The sequence below is a fragment of the Lucilia cuprina genome, chromosome 4 (assembly GCF_022045245.1).
Source record: "Lucilia cuprina isolate Lc7/37 chromosome 4, ASM2204524v1, whole genome shotgun sequence".
NCBI lineage: Eukaryota > Metazoa > Arthropoda > Insecta > Diptera > Calliphoridae > Lucilia > Lucilia cuprina.
The window spans coordinates 93044402-93059401 of NC_060952.1; the positions used below are offsets into that span (position 1 = coordinate 93044402).

Consider the following 15000-nt stretch of genomic DNA (forward strand, 5'->3'; position numbering starts at 1 on the left):
AGTTCAGTTCTAGTTCAGTTCTAGTTCAGTTCTAGTTCAGTTCTAGTTCAGTTCTAGTTCAGTTCTAGTTCTGTTCTAGTTTTGTTCTAGTTCAGTTCTAGTTCAGTTCTAGTTCTGTTCTAGTTCTCTTCTAGTTCTGTTCTAGTTCTCTTCTAGTTCTGTTATTGTTCAATTCTAGTTCTATTTTAGTTTTCCAACGGAAATATAATAAATTTTATCTAAAATATTTGTCAAAGCAACAGTTTTGCAAACATTTTCTAAGCCATTTAATATCTTCATAGTGATTTATTTATAAGAAATTTATTAATAAAATATTAAATAATTTCTTTATAATCTAATTACCATAAATAAACATAAGAAAATTTACGTTTAAAATTTAATGTTAACAAGAACATTAAATATTCTATAAATCTACTTGGGATTAAAACACCTTAAGCTTGTCAATGTCTTGACAAATAATTTGCATTTGATTGGGAAAATTTTCAACAACAACAACAAAAAAATATGCACAATTAATTTATAAATTCTATGAATTTGTAATAGGAAGTAATTTTACTAATTAAGGGGAATTATAAGAAGAAAAATGCACATTCTAACATGTCTGCATTTGTCAGTTGTTTATACAAAATGATACAATTAACATAATTACGAGGAAAAGAAGATTTTTTTACTTACTAATTACAATATCCCTGACCTGTGTTTACATATTTTGGCCAAGAGTTTAACATTATTTTGAACAGGGCTGTAAACTATGTAACACTAAACAGCTGTTTAAACAGGATTTTTTTATTGTTTTTAAATTTTTTTTTCTATTTAAATTAACATCCATTTAATGTTATTGTGTCATTTTATTATTTATCATCTAATCCATCTTATTTACACTATATTTTTTTATTTAAACATTATTTACTATTTAATTCTAAAATTTTTGCCAAAAGAATATTAAATAGTTTTTCCAAAAAAAAAGCTTTAAGCAAAAACAGAAAAAAAATTGAATCTGTTTTGAAATTTAATGAAAATAGAAATGAAATAATGGCAAATTACAACTGAATTAAAATAAATAATTTTATGCAAACGGCAAAATAATATGCAATCAAATATACATACATACATGAATACACATACATACATACATACACAAACAAACGGCTGAAAACAAAAAAATTGTAAAATGACAACGTATAAATAATATCAATTGGAATATTTTATAAAGTTTTATAATAATTTTTATTTAATTTCAATATTCATACATATGCCCAGTAAAGTATTAATATTATGCATAAACTATAGATGTATAATGTAGGGAGAAAAAAAATATGCATAACATTAGAACAAGTAATAAAAGGAACAATATTTATTTGGGATCAACGGAATAAAAAATGGAACCAAATAAAAAAGTAATAGATAAGTTTATGTTCTTTTTTATTCGTATTCCGAGTTGTTTTAGATGGCGTAATAGATTCTGTATTGTTCGTCTGTCTGTCTATGGGGTCTTCAGAAAAGACCCAAATCTTCATCAATTCCCTTAGACATGCTTTCGAAAAGTTTCCTTCTAAAAATTAAGCAAAACGTGTTAATAAATAACTTATGCTATGTTTAGACGGATGTATGATCTTACAACATTGGCAGTAAAATGTGTAGAAAATGTATAATAATACTATCAACTTACAAATTTTGTCTTGCAATATTTTCTATAATGCTTTTCCTGACAACGTTGCAAAAGAAAAATTGTAAGTTCAACTAATTACTAGAAATTTTCTGAACATTTTACTGACAACGTTGTAAGATCTGACAACCGTGTATTAGGGCTTTTAGATATGGGCAAAAATCCCAGATAAACTTTGAAGTTTCATAAAAAAGTAAAATATTTTTAACCTGATTAGACAGAATGTAATAAAAACAACAACAAGAATATACAGCTTCAAAAAATGTTATTTTATTACAATTAGTTTGTTTGCATCAAAAAACTTAGTGCAACCAGAGCAACAAGTTGTTATTGTTTATGTCAAAATCAAGAATAGAAAGTTTTGTAAAATTTAATAACTTAAAAACCATAATATGATTACTTTAAACCATCATATGATTACTTAAAACAATAAAAATCATTAAGCAAAACAATAAAATTATTATTTGAAACCATAATATGGTTAGTTGAAACAATAATATGATTACTTGAAATAAATATATGATTATATAAAACAATAATATGGTTACTTATAATAGGATTACTTGAAACTTAATATGAATACAAAACCATAGCACGGTTACTTGAAATAATAAAAACGTTTATCCATTATAATAACAGAATTACTTAAAACCTTAATATGATTACTTGAAACCATAATATGGTTACTTGATGATTATTTAAAACAATAATTGAAATAAAAATATGTTTATATAAAACAATAATGTGGTTACTTGAAACAATAAAAACGATTATCCATAATATGATTACTTGATTATTTAAAACAATAATATGATTATATAAAACCATAATAAGGTTTCTTAAAACTATGATATGATTACTTGAAATCACAATATGATATTACGTATCATGATTACATTATGATAAGTAAAACAATATTATTATGAAATGTTAGAACAATATTTAATCAAAATATGTTCTAGAACTAAAAATGATCATAAAATTATATTTTTCGATACTTATAATGATCATAAAATATAGTTTAACTTTAAACAATGTTGCTCTTAAATTATGTTTAGCACAACTCCTTTCTGCGAGCCCAGAGTAAATGGAATTCTATTAAAATGAACTTTTTGATATTCTTTCGATCTTCAAGAGGTACTTTTTGAATTTTCTTTTTGCATGAAACATAATAACTTGAAATTAAGCTTGAAGAGTTCGGAGTAAATGGAAACCAATTAAAATGGACTTTTTGGTACTTTGTCGATTTAAAACATTTAAGAACAGAATAAATGATAATTTTAAAAAAGGGACTTTTCGAAGCTTTTGTGTTCTTCAAAAGGTACATTTTTAATTTTTTAAATTATTTAACTTCAAAACATAAAGTGCAACATGTTGAGACTGGAGTAATCAAGAACTAATAGAAGGAGTCCTGTGAGAAGCTATAAAAGGAAACGTTTTGGTACTTTTTCATTATTCAAAAGATACTTTTTTAATTTTCTATAATATTGAACCATGATTTAAGCCCAAAAGTAAGTGGCAATTAATAAACGGGAAGTTTTTTATTGGTACTTTATTTCGACAACGAATAGTTCTCATTTTGACAAAGCAATCTTCTATTTGACAACATTGCGTTGTCACTTCTAAACTCTTTTTGGTGAATTTTCGTATTTTTTTGTTATTAATATGAAATTTTTTTTTGATTTTCTACATTATTTTTTTACTTTATAAAAGCTTATACTATAAGCTTTTTAAATTGTAAAAGCTTTTTCCAATATCTTATTACGTTTGGTTTTAATTTTGCTACAAACTTAAAATTTTTTAAACTTTTTTAACAAATTTGTTTTTTTTTTTTCTTTTTTCTCTCACAGATAATCGTTTGGATTTTTTCTTTAAAAAAGGTAAGATTTGATATAACCATTCGTAAGATAATAAAAAAAACTTTTAAGCTTTATAAAGCTTTTTTTTTAAAAAAATGTTTGGAAATGTAACACGAATCTGTAGAAATAATAAAAATATTTTAAAATAGTGAAAAAATTTAATTTATATTTTTTTTAAATTAAAAAAAGCTAAAAATTTTTCACAATTTAAAAACTTTGAGAAAACTTTTTTTTTAATATGTATTTTTTTAATTTTCAAATTTTTTTTGCAAAATCAAATCTACTTTTTCAATTTAACAAATAATTTGATTTTGTCTTAGATATGGTTAATAACTTTACATAATTTCAAAGCTTTTTACCTAAGCTTTTATAAAAATAAGCTTTTACTCAAATATCTCAATACGCAATTCATTAAAATTCCCTTAAATTTTTGCTAATTATAATAAATTTTAGGAAAAAATATCAAATTTTCGAATTTATAAAAAAAAAAATAGTTGTGATCGTAAAAGGTGAAGCACGTTTTAAAAATTCGAAAGCTTATTACATAAGCTTTTAGAAAACTGAAAATTTTTTTAAATATAATCATAAAAAACTATTTAAAAATCCTCCAAACTTGGTAAACTTTTATAATTTAAGCAAAAGAAATCTCTTTTCTTTAACACAATCAAAAAAAAGTTGTTTTAACCAAAAAAGAAAAAATATTTAATTACAAAATTAAATTTTACAGCAAAAGCTATTAAAAGCTACTAAAATTTTATTTAAATTTAAAAATACAAATTTTTTAAAAAAATCCATCAAAGTTACAAAAAATTTTGAATATTAAAAATCATAATTTTACTGTTTCCTTGTACATTTTTTCAACTGTTTTTATATTTAAATATTTATTTATTTGTGTTTTATATGTATATTGGTTCTTGTTGTTTTTGTTGCATTATAGAAATATATATTTATATTAAATTAAATCTATATGTATTTATAAAAGTATTATACATATTTATGCACTTTAATAACAAATATAAATAAATAGTTACATATAATGTTCAATATAAATATGCATTAAACATACATATACAAAAAAACAATAAATACACACATACAAACACAAAACTTACATACATATGTATGTATATGCATGATGTGTAAATACTTGTATAAATGTATGTATGTAAGTGTATCTAAGTAATATTATTCAATTAATACTGTAATTAATTTGTATGCATTTGACATAGATTTTCTTTCTTATTTTAGTTTGGGGGTATACATACATACATATATTCATACAAAACAAAATTACATATATATATACATACATACTTTTATATACATACAAATCTATTTGTTTAAAACTATTTGTATTTTTATTTATATATTTGTTAAATTTTATATCACATTACTTTTCAATTTTGTCAATATATGTATATTCACTCAATTTACAATTACAATAAAAACATTTATAAATCGTTTGAATGTTTAAATTTTTTAACGTTTTTTTTTCGTTAAATTCAAAATAAAATAATATCTATTCAAACGCATGTACACAAATTAAATGTTTAGTTATAGACTAAATATTTGTAAAAAAAAAGAATTCAATTTATTTAACTGTTAATGTTTACAAATTTCTATCCACAGACTAGTTCGTAGACTAAGCAGTGTACTAGTTTTAGTATAATTGGTCAATAGGGTAGTATATAGAATAGTCCATAAAAGTCGGTAGATCAGGACTAATAACTCAACTTGTCTATATAATGGGCAGTAGTAGCTAGATAGACATATAGACATATAGATAGATAGATAGATAGATAGATAGATAGATAGATAGATAGATATATAGACAGATAGATAGATAGATAGATAGATAGATAGATAGATAGATAGATAGATAGATAGATAGATAGATAGATAGATAGATAGATAGATAGATAAATAGATAAATAGGTAAATAGACAACACTATATTGTCAGACAACGTAACGTTGTCAACATTGCAGCAAATCGTTGTCAAAATCTAAATTTTATACACATCCATTGTCTAAATGTTAACAAACGTGGTAAGCGGACCATTGACATCGGATTGTTATTGAAAAGTGAAAAACACTATGGTGTCTATCTGGTACCAAGCGTTATTATTTTTTTTTTCTCCGCTGCGTAGATAAAAATGTTCTAAACGATAAGTAGTTGATTTCTAATTCTTCCTGAACGTTAATTTCTTCTTTGTCACAGCTATTTATTCTTCTTACAATTAATTGCACTAAAATCTTGTTTATTTGATATTTTTATTGTTGGGATTTTTCCTCCTTTTTGTTTTAAATACAGTGGAAAATTTTCCTTTACAAAGTTAAAACGTCACGACAGAAAATTTAATTAATATTAAAATAATTTTATTTTTAATTTCAATTCTAGTATGAGTAACTAAGTTTATATTAAAAAAAACAGAAAAAATGTGTTTATAAGTGTTTATGTGTGTGCAGTTTATTAACTTGTTTTTGTAAGTATGTGTGTACGAGTTAGTTTCCATTCTGAATGCACTTGTATGCGGTCTTAATGAGGTTGATTTTTTGTTTTTTTTTTTCAACATTATTATTATTATTATTTTAACCAACTTCTGATGCTAAAGTTCTATAATCACACAAAAAACTACAACGAACGGATCGTTTTAATTTTAGTTGTTGACCTTTAGTGGTTTAGATGCAATTTTTATTTTCATTTTTTTTTTTTCGCAAACACACAAGTTTAACACGCTTTTTGCAACTACAACCGAAGTCTTGTTGTAAGTCTTTAGAAATAAATATTCTATATATAATTAATGATTGGGTATGCCTTGAACATTTTTAAGGCTGACAGTCAGTTTTTCACTAAAAAATGGACCGGTTATTTTGTTTGTTTTTGTTTTGTTTGTTTTTGTTTTGTTTGTTTTTTGTACAGTTTAAAAAACACTTTCACAAATAAATGTTTATGTTGGTTGTTGCACCATAATAAAAGTTAATAAAATTACATGTTTAATTAATACGTTTATTTCTTCTTGTAAAGGGATGCCTTAAATGACCTAGAAAAAGTCCAAAACTGTAGCAAATTTTTGAATTAAATAACAGGAACTGTAAAGTTTAAGTTTAATGATTTTTAAGCTAATAGTCACTATTTTGAAAGCAGGAAGTTAAACACTTTATTTGAGTGTTTTTAAAGGACACAAATTATGTTAAATGGAAATGCTTGTTAAAATTAAAAAAAAAAACTATATAAACATACATGTTTGCATAAAAATCATAATAAAAAATCAGTACTAAATAAAGAGGAAGTTATGTGTAATGACTTGAAGTTCTTAACTATAGATTAGTTAATAATTTTTACCAAATCGTTCTATACTCTTGACTGTATTACTCTATAGTTTTGAATCTATAATTATGACTTTATGTCGTTATTGATCAGTCTATAGCATAGATCACTTTTGATTATCAATCTAAAGTCTTGATCTATCTATCTATCTATCTATCTATCTATCTATCTATCTATCTACTTATCTATCTATCTATCTATCTATCTATCTATCTATCTATCTATCTATCTATCTATCTATCTATCTATCTATCTATCTATCTATCTATCTATCTATCTATTTATCTATCTACCTATCTATTTATCTATCTATCTATCTATCTATCTATCTATCTATCTATCTATCTATCTATCTATCTGTCTGGCTATTTGTTGTTGATGAACTGAACAAAAAGTGTAACATAAAGTGTATGCCAACCTCCAAACTGTAGCGCTTATCTATAAGAAGCTATTCTATAAAGATTATAAACAACAGCTGTATTAACAACATCTCAGTAATTTATCATCTAAATACTGGATTAAAAAAAAAAACTCCGAATACATAAATAAAAAACCGTATTGTTTCTATTTTAAGAATTCTTATTTACATATTTTAAATCAGAACAAAAAACAATTTTAATGAAGTTTATCAATAACAAAAATAAAACAAAATTGCATTTTAAATTTAAGTCGGCCAGTCAGTCAGCAAAAAAGAAAAAAAACATACAGATATCGTTTACAACATGCGTTATAGTCGTTGAAGACAGCAAAAACTGGTTTTTAACTTGTAGTTAAAAATTGGTCTTATATTGTAATTCAGAAACCAAAAAAAAAAAAAAAAAAATCAAAACAAAAAAATTTTTAATTTTAATCTTGTCTTAGGTCTGAATAAAAAAACAAAAAAACGTTAGTTATGTTGTGATGTGTCATTAGCTCATTCTCGAACTCATTCAAATTTTATTACTTTTGATTTTGAATTTTAGCTAAAATTAAGATGCTTTTGTTTATTTTTGTCTTTATGAATATTTTAAAAGGTAATTTACCTTTGAAATAGAAAGTAGAAATTTATCTAGAAAATAAATATTTAAAATTGTATGTATTTGAAACCGTTAAAAAAAACTTCAGCAAAAGTGCCAAACATTGAATAAAATTTAAAATAAAGAAAAATAAATAACGAAAATTTTTTTTAAGTTTGCCAAAAGCTGTTGTTAAAAGTTTGTTTGCGAAACTAGTGTATTACTTAGTAAAAATTTAACGGTTATTTTTAAAAGTTTACTTCAAAGAAGTCTATATTGAATTAACAAAAATAACGTAAGTATTGAATTAAATCTTTTTAAGTTCAAAGTTTTATTTCATTTGCGATCTTAGTAGCTTCAATTTAAAAGTTAGGAAGAGTTTTTATATCGATCATAATAAATAGTGGTCGGACAGTTCCAAGATATGGACTATAGGACGACTGAGACCATACTTGCCAAATACTTAGATAGTTTTGCCTTGATAAAATGTTGCACCCTGCGCACTGGCCCTTTTGTCACCAATATTGACTTCAAACGAAACCCTTGCATTCGGCAAATTTTGTGGAAATACTTTTTCAACCAGAGCGTGAGTTAGAGACGACTCACAAATGTTCTTTAGTTCCGCTTCATTTCCAAGTACTTTGCTCAAGTTGCTTGATTTTCAAGATAGAGAAACTCTAGCTCATTTCAAACAACACAAATACCGAAACTCTAACCTACGAGGTAACGGTTGCCATATTGTCATATAAGATAAATATTTCGAATAGACCTCAGGTCAAATTATTCCAATTAAAGACCCCAAAAGTTTATAGACCCTACAGACAGAATTGCAGTTACATCAAGATAAGGGAACTTCATAAAGGTAGAGTGACTCTGGGGCTTGGGGTGTTGGTATATTGTTTAGGTTCCCTATGATGATCTGGCTAAATTACAGTAGATCATAACATATAGGAGCCTGGTTGGAATGGCCTCTGTTGTTTAAATGTTTAGGTGAATATATATCAAAGAAGATGGTAGATATACCTCTGTTACGCAAAGCGGAAACTTTGATCTTCAAAATGATAATACCGATTTTATAAATAAAGATGTCTTAGCACTGTTATAACATCTCAAATATGAGCAAAATTGGGGATATACACCACACAATATCTCGAAATCTGAATGATATGATATATAAATTCTGAGTCCAAATTCAGCTTAAATCTAATGAATTGTGTAGCTCTCTTTGGAAAATATATTGCCCTATGTCCCGGTGATGACCTGCACAGATCAGAATATAAGGGGAACCTGATGGTCTCAAACAAATACTTAGCATTACTGCTTGGAATGACCCCTGTTGTGAAAATATTTTGGTGAAAATATATCGTAGATCGCTAAAGATATTACAGAGTTTATAAAGTTATTTTAAAACGGAAAGTTTGGAATTTCAGATGTTATCACAGATAAATACAAATGTCTTAGTGTTGTTGTAACTTCATTAAAATTCTAAAAAGCGATGTTTTTTTAACTCTATTACACTATATCTCGAAAACCTCATGTTATGTAGAAATTGCAAGGCCAGATTCGGTTACAATCTAAATCGATCTTACAGATCGACAGGGTATTCACGCTAATGACACGATATCTCGAAACCCTCAAGAGGCCAAAATCGGGTTTAATCTGAAGAGTTAATCATGGCATTTTTTAAAATATAGAAATTGCGAGGTTTCAATCTAAAGGATTCACCACTGCTTTTTTGAAAATGTATTGTTTACCTACGACCCGACGAAACTCATTCCGATACCAGTTATTTACTATTTCATCATTGAAATTTGGTTAAGAAGATTTTATTTATAACTTTGGTTGGTGAAAACGAGGTTTTTACGATTATAACATAATATCTCGAAAATTTCATGATATTCTGAGGCTTAATTCGGTTTCAATTATCCATGTCCAGATAAAGCTCAACTTACCGAAAACCATTCCGATACTAGTTATTTACTAATTGATCATTGCACTGTGGTTAAGAAACTTTTATTTCTAACATTTGTTGAACAAAACGAGGCATTCACGATTACAACATAATATCTGGAAAATCTCATGAAATTTCGAGGCTAAATACGGTTTCAAGGTTAAAACTTAAGCGTAGGTCTTTTTTAAGAAAACTATAACTTTATTTCTAACAATTGTTGAATAAAACGAGGTTTACACGATAACAACACAATATCTCGAAAATTTCATTATATTCCGAGGCTAAATTCGGTTTCAAGGTTAAAGCTTAAGCGTAGGTTTCTCTTTAAAGAAAACTATAACTTTATCTCTAACATTTGTTGAACAAAACGAGGCTTTTGCAATAACAACATAATATCTCGAAAATGTCATAAAATTTCGAGGCTAAATTCGGTTTCAATTATCGACTTTTTATGAAAATATATTGATTCATGTCTCGTTAAAAGTCCTTTTGCCGAAAATCATTATTTTAACCATTTTTGTGGTATTTTCGAGTTGATTGACAGTTGTAGGCCAGTGCCTAGTCATATTTTTTTTAATAAACTTATCAAAAATCCATTTTTGATTCGAATTTGGCTAAAAATTTTAAATATTAAAAATGCTCCTTGAAATGATCAAAGAAGAATACACTTTCACGTGAGGGTTAATTCCTTTGCCTTAAGGTTTTCCGGGTCTGATCTTGATCTATTAAACATTGTCAATTATAAATCTTAAATAGTTAATTATTCAAAAATTATTGAAAAGTATTTTGCGTAAAAGTTTGATGTTGAATATAACCTTGAGGCATTTAAAAAAAAATTATCTTAATAAAATATTCTTTCATTAACAAGCGGACTTATAATACAATCCCTTAACAGTTATAATCTGACAGATAAAATGAATAATTAAAGAGTGACAAGTACATCTAGAAAAAACTATCAACTAAAAGACCTTAAATAGATAACGAAAAGTTGATTACTTGTTGTTGTAGTTTGCAAAATAACATGTAAATTTTGCATGAACACATGCATATCATCATGACTTAATCATAAAATGGGGGGAAAAAAATCAGGAATAATGAAACGTAGTTCATAAAATAATCATTCAAGCTACACAACACACACACCCCCCCCCCCCCCCCCCCCCCCCCTTCACACCGCCTTAGACATACAGACTGACAGTCATATACACATCTTGTTTTGGTCTCGTAAAATTGACAAATCATTTGGTAATTTTTCTTCTTTTTCTTTTTTTCTTCTATTCAAGCGTTTAACTCTAAAAAGTACAATCTTGATTTAACACTCGTTTAAGCTGCAAAATACTGTAATGTAATTGGCATGAACGTACAAATTTTAGATGAATAAATTTTTTTTGTATTTCGAGTTGTAGGTATCATCATCTTCATCTACATGTTGAGGCGGCAATTATCACGTGTGTTCAAAATTTTGTTTTTTTTATATATAAATTTATTTTCTGGTCTCTATTTTTACGATCATCATCACCTCATAAAATAACGAAACGTAAAAAAAAGCTCACATAAAACACACATGCACACACACACATAAACCACAAATAGCTAATGTTTTTTAGAGTTTGTTCTTATCTCTCTTTGTTGTTTTGCCAGCCATGAGTGTTAAAGAGGCTAACATTTTGTTGTATTATTATTAAATAATTTTTTAACAAATTATTTAATAAACAAATTGTTTTATGAAATAATTAACATTACAGAAAATTCAAGATTTTACAATATTTTCTTTAAAGCTGTTAATAAGCTTAAAGCAATATTTCAACAATTGATTAGTTGATCTTAAAATTTTCAGGTTTAAACATAGTTTAAATCTAAAACACTTTAGTGAAAAAGAAAGAAAACTTAAAAGGTTTTTGCTTAGAATTTGAAATAAAAATATAACAATAGCTATTGTTAATCTAGAAAGCTTTAAAATTTTAAAAAGAAAGCATAAGCTAAAGCTTTGCTTTACAGGTAGAAAGCTTGTTATAAACTTAATACAATATATCAACAATTATTAGTTGGTCAATAGCTTTAGCAGTTTATAATTAAAAAGTTTTACAAAACAACAAAAGTATTCTTTATAAGACTTAAAGCTTAAGCGTAAGCTTTCTTTAAAGAAAACTTGTAAGTTTTAGTAAAAATAACGAAACTTGAAAACATTTCACAATTTCCTATTTAAAGTTTTTTTTTACAAAGCTTGAAGTTTTAGCTCTCTCTCTCTTGAAAAAATATAAAACTTTTTAGTAAAAAAAGAAAACTTTAAAAACCTTTTTTTAGATAAAATTTTAAGCAAAAATGTTCACTTAAAAAGCATTAAAGCTCTAGCTGAGGAATTCTCTTTGGATATATTGAAGAAACTTAAAAGTTTTCGCACAAACATTGAAAGCTCTAGAAAAGATTGTTCTTTTGCAAATAATTTCTTTTCGTAAATGCAATAAAGTTTTTTCTTAAGAAAACTTTAAACATTACACTTAAGGAAGAGCAAAGAAACTCTAGCATCAACTTTTATTTAAGAAAACTTAAAGCTTTAGAAAAGTTTTAACAAATACAAATTTACGCTCTTTCTCTTAAAAAAAACTTGTAGCTTTAAAAAACTTAAAGCGATAGTATTTAACTTAAACCTCTGGCGCAGGTTTTCTTTTACAAAAACTCGGTAGCTTAAATAATACTTCTAGCTAACTTGAAGTTTTTTTAAACAAAAAAAAAACTTAAGCTTTAGCAAAAGATTGTAGAAAACTTTAAAGCTTTCTAAAGAAACTTTAAAGTTTTAGCAAAAGTTTTGCTTTTAGAACAGTTTAGCTAAAGTTATCTCTTAAAGCTCTAGAGAAACATGAACCTTTAAAAGGGTATTTCTTAGTACTTTACGGTTTATCAAAAGATACTTTTTTTAATTTCCTATAATATTGAAACTAGGGTTCTATAAATCGACTTTCGAATAATCGAACAATCGACTTTTTGTCCAAAAATGTCGAAAAGTCGATAACTCGACTATCGTCTGTGAAAAAAGTCGAAAAATGGAATTTGTAAATAAAAGTAGAAAAAAGTTGGAAAAAGTCGAAAAGTCGAAAAAAATAGAAAAGTCGAAAAAAGTCAAAAATTTTAAAAATGTGAAAAAAGTCAAAAACTCTAAAATAGTCGAAAAAAAACTCGAAAAAAATCGAAAATAGTCAAAAAGTCGAAAAGTCAAAAATAGTCAAAAAATTTTAAAATGTGGAAAAAGTAAAAAACTCTAAAATAGTCGGAAAACTGGAAAAAAGTCGATAAGCCGGAAATAGTCGAAAAGTCGGAAAATGTCGAAAAGTCTACTAATTATAAAATGCTTAAAGTCGAAAAGTCTTAAAGTTGACTTTTAACTAAATGTAAAAAGTCGACTTTTTGTTTCAACTATAGAACCCTTATTGAAACTATAAACATGAAATTAAGTACGCAGTTAGTGAGAGCATAAAAAGGGGAACTTTTAGGTACTTTTCCATAAGGCAAAAGGTACATTTTTGGCATTGTGTATGCAAAGCTCTATAAAATAGAACTTTTTGGTACTTTTTCGTTCTTTAAAGTTTTTTTTTAATTTTTGTATAACATTGAACCTGCAAATGTGATATTAAGCCTGTAGAACCCTTGATGTGAAAACCTTTAAAAGGGAATTTTTTTGTACTTATTTATTTCTATAATATTGAACTAGGAACCAGGATATTGAGCATGTAAAGCCAGATATAAAGAAAGTCTTTTGAATGAAACTTTAAAGCAGGAAATTAAGCATGGGAAGCCAGATGTAAATGAGAATCTTTTAAATGGGACTTTCTGGTACTTTTCGTTCTTCAAAATGTATTTTTTTATCGGATCCTTATGGAATGAACAATTATAGGTAGTTTTTCCTTTCTACAGTGGGTAACTGTTTTATGATTTTAAATATTAAAATTTTTTACTAAACTAAATCAATTTTTTTACTAAACTAAACCACTGTGCAATCTAGAGCGAATCATTTTGTTTTTCAATCATTAATTTTCAATTTAATTTCAATTAATACAAAGTACATTCTGGTAATTAAGAAGCACTAAAATTAACCATTAATTTACCTGCAAAAATAAAAACATTAATCTACACTTAGATTACAATTGCTTTAAAATATTGTTTAATTAACAAAATTTTATATATTTATTTTTCTTTACGAAAATTTCATTATTAAAACAACTTTATGTCACTTAATTATGGAAAAAAATAATTAAATAACAATTAATTAAAAGCTTGAAACATTATTGTTATAGTGTAATACTGTCAATATTTAATTACTTCAATGTAGATTTTATTATTATAATTTTTTTTACAAATATATTTCCTCTATAGAGGAAATCTGTGTAAATTATGTTGAGTATGTTTTTTTTTATTATTATTGTTTATTTAAATAGTTTATTAACTAAACATGTATCGATGTTAATTTCTTAAAAGTACAGGAAGTTAAAAGTTTTATGAATCAATGTGTTATTGGGGAAAAAGTAGAGTTTATTAAACAAATATGTGTATACCCAGCAAAAACATATCATCTGCATTAGAACAAGTTTAGTTGGTTGGTTATTGTGGTAGTTAGCTGCACGCGAACAGTCAAGTAGAGTCGAAGGGTCTCTAATATGTATACATGTAATGTGTATTCCATGGTAATGATTTACTTAATAACTTACATCCCAAGGACTACTACTTATTATCTGCATTACTTAGAATGAGTTTGTTTAGTTGGTTTGTTAGATAGATAGATAGATAGATAGATAGAAAGATAGATAGATAGATACATAGAGAGATAGATAGATAGATACATAGAGAGATAGATAGATAGATAGATAGATAGATAGATAGATAGATAGATAGATAGATAGATAGATAGATAGATAGATACATAGATAGTAGATAGATAGATAGATAGATAGATAGATAGATAGATACATAGATACGTAGATAGATAGATAGATAGATAGATAGATAGATAGATAGATAGATAGATAGATAGATAGATAGATAGATAGATAGATAGATATATAGATAGATAGATAGATAGATAGATAGATAGATAGATAGATAGATAGATAGATAGAAAGATAGATAGATAGATAGATAGATAGATAGATAGATAGATAGATAGATAGATAGATAGATAGATAGATATATATATAGATAGATAGATAGA

At 25.7% G+C, this 15000-nt stretch overlaps 1 long non-coding RNA gene across 1 annotated transcript in view; it reads left to right on the plus strand.

Annotated features, from left to right (window-relative positions):
* Positions 1 to 15000, plus strand: part of LOC124419865 — a 25510-nt gene that overhangs the window by 7240 nt on the left and 3270 nt on the right. The window contains exon 2 of the long non-coding RNA XR_006940855.1: positions 3517 to 3546. This is a non-coding gene — a long non-coding RNA (uncharacterized LOC124419865). The remainder of the gene's footprint in view (positions 1 to 3516; positions 3547 to 15000) is intronic.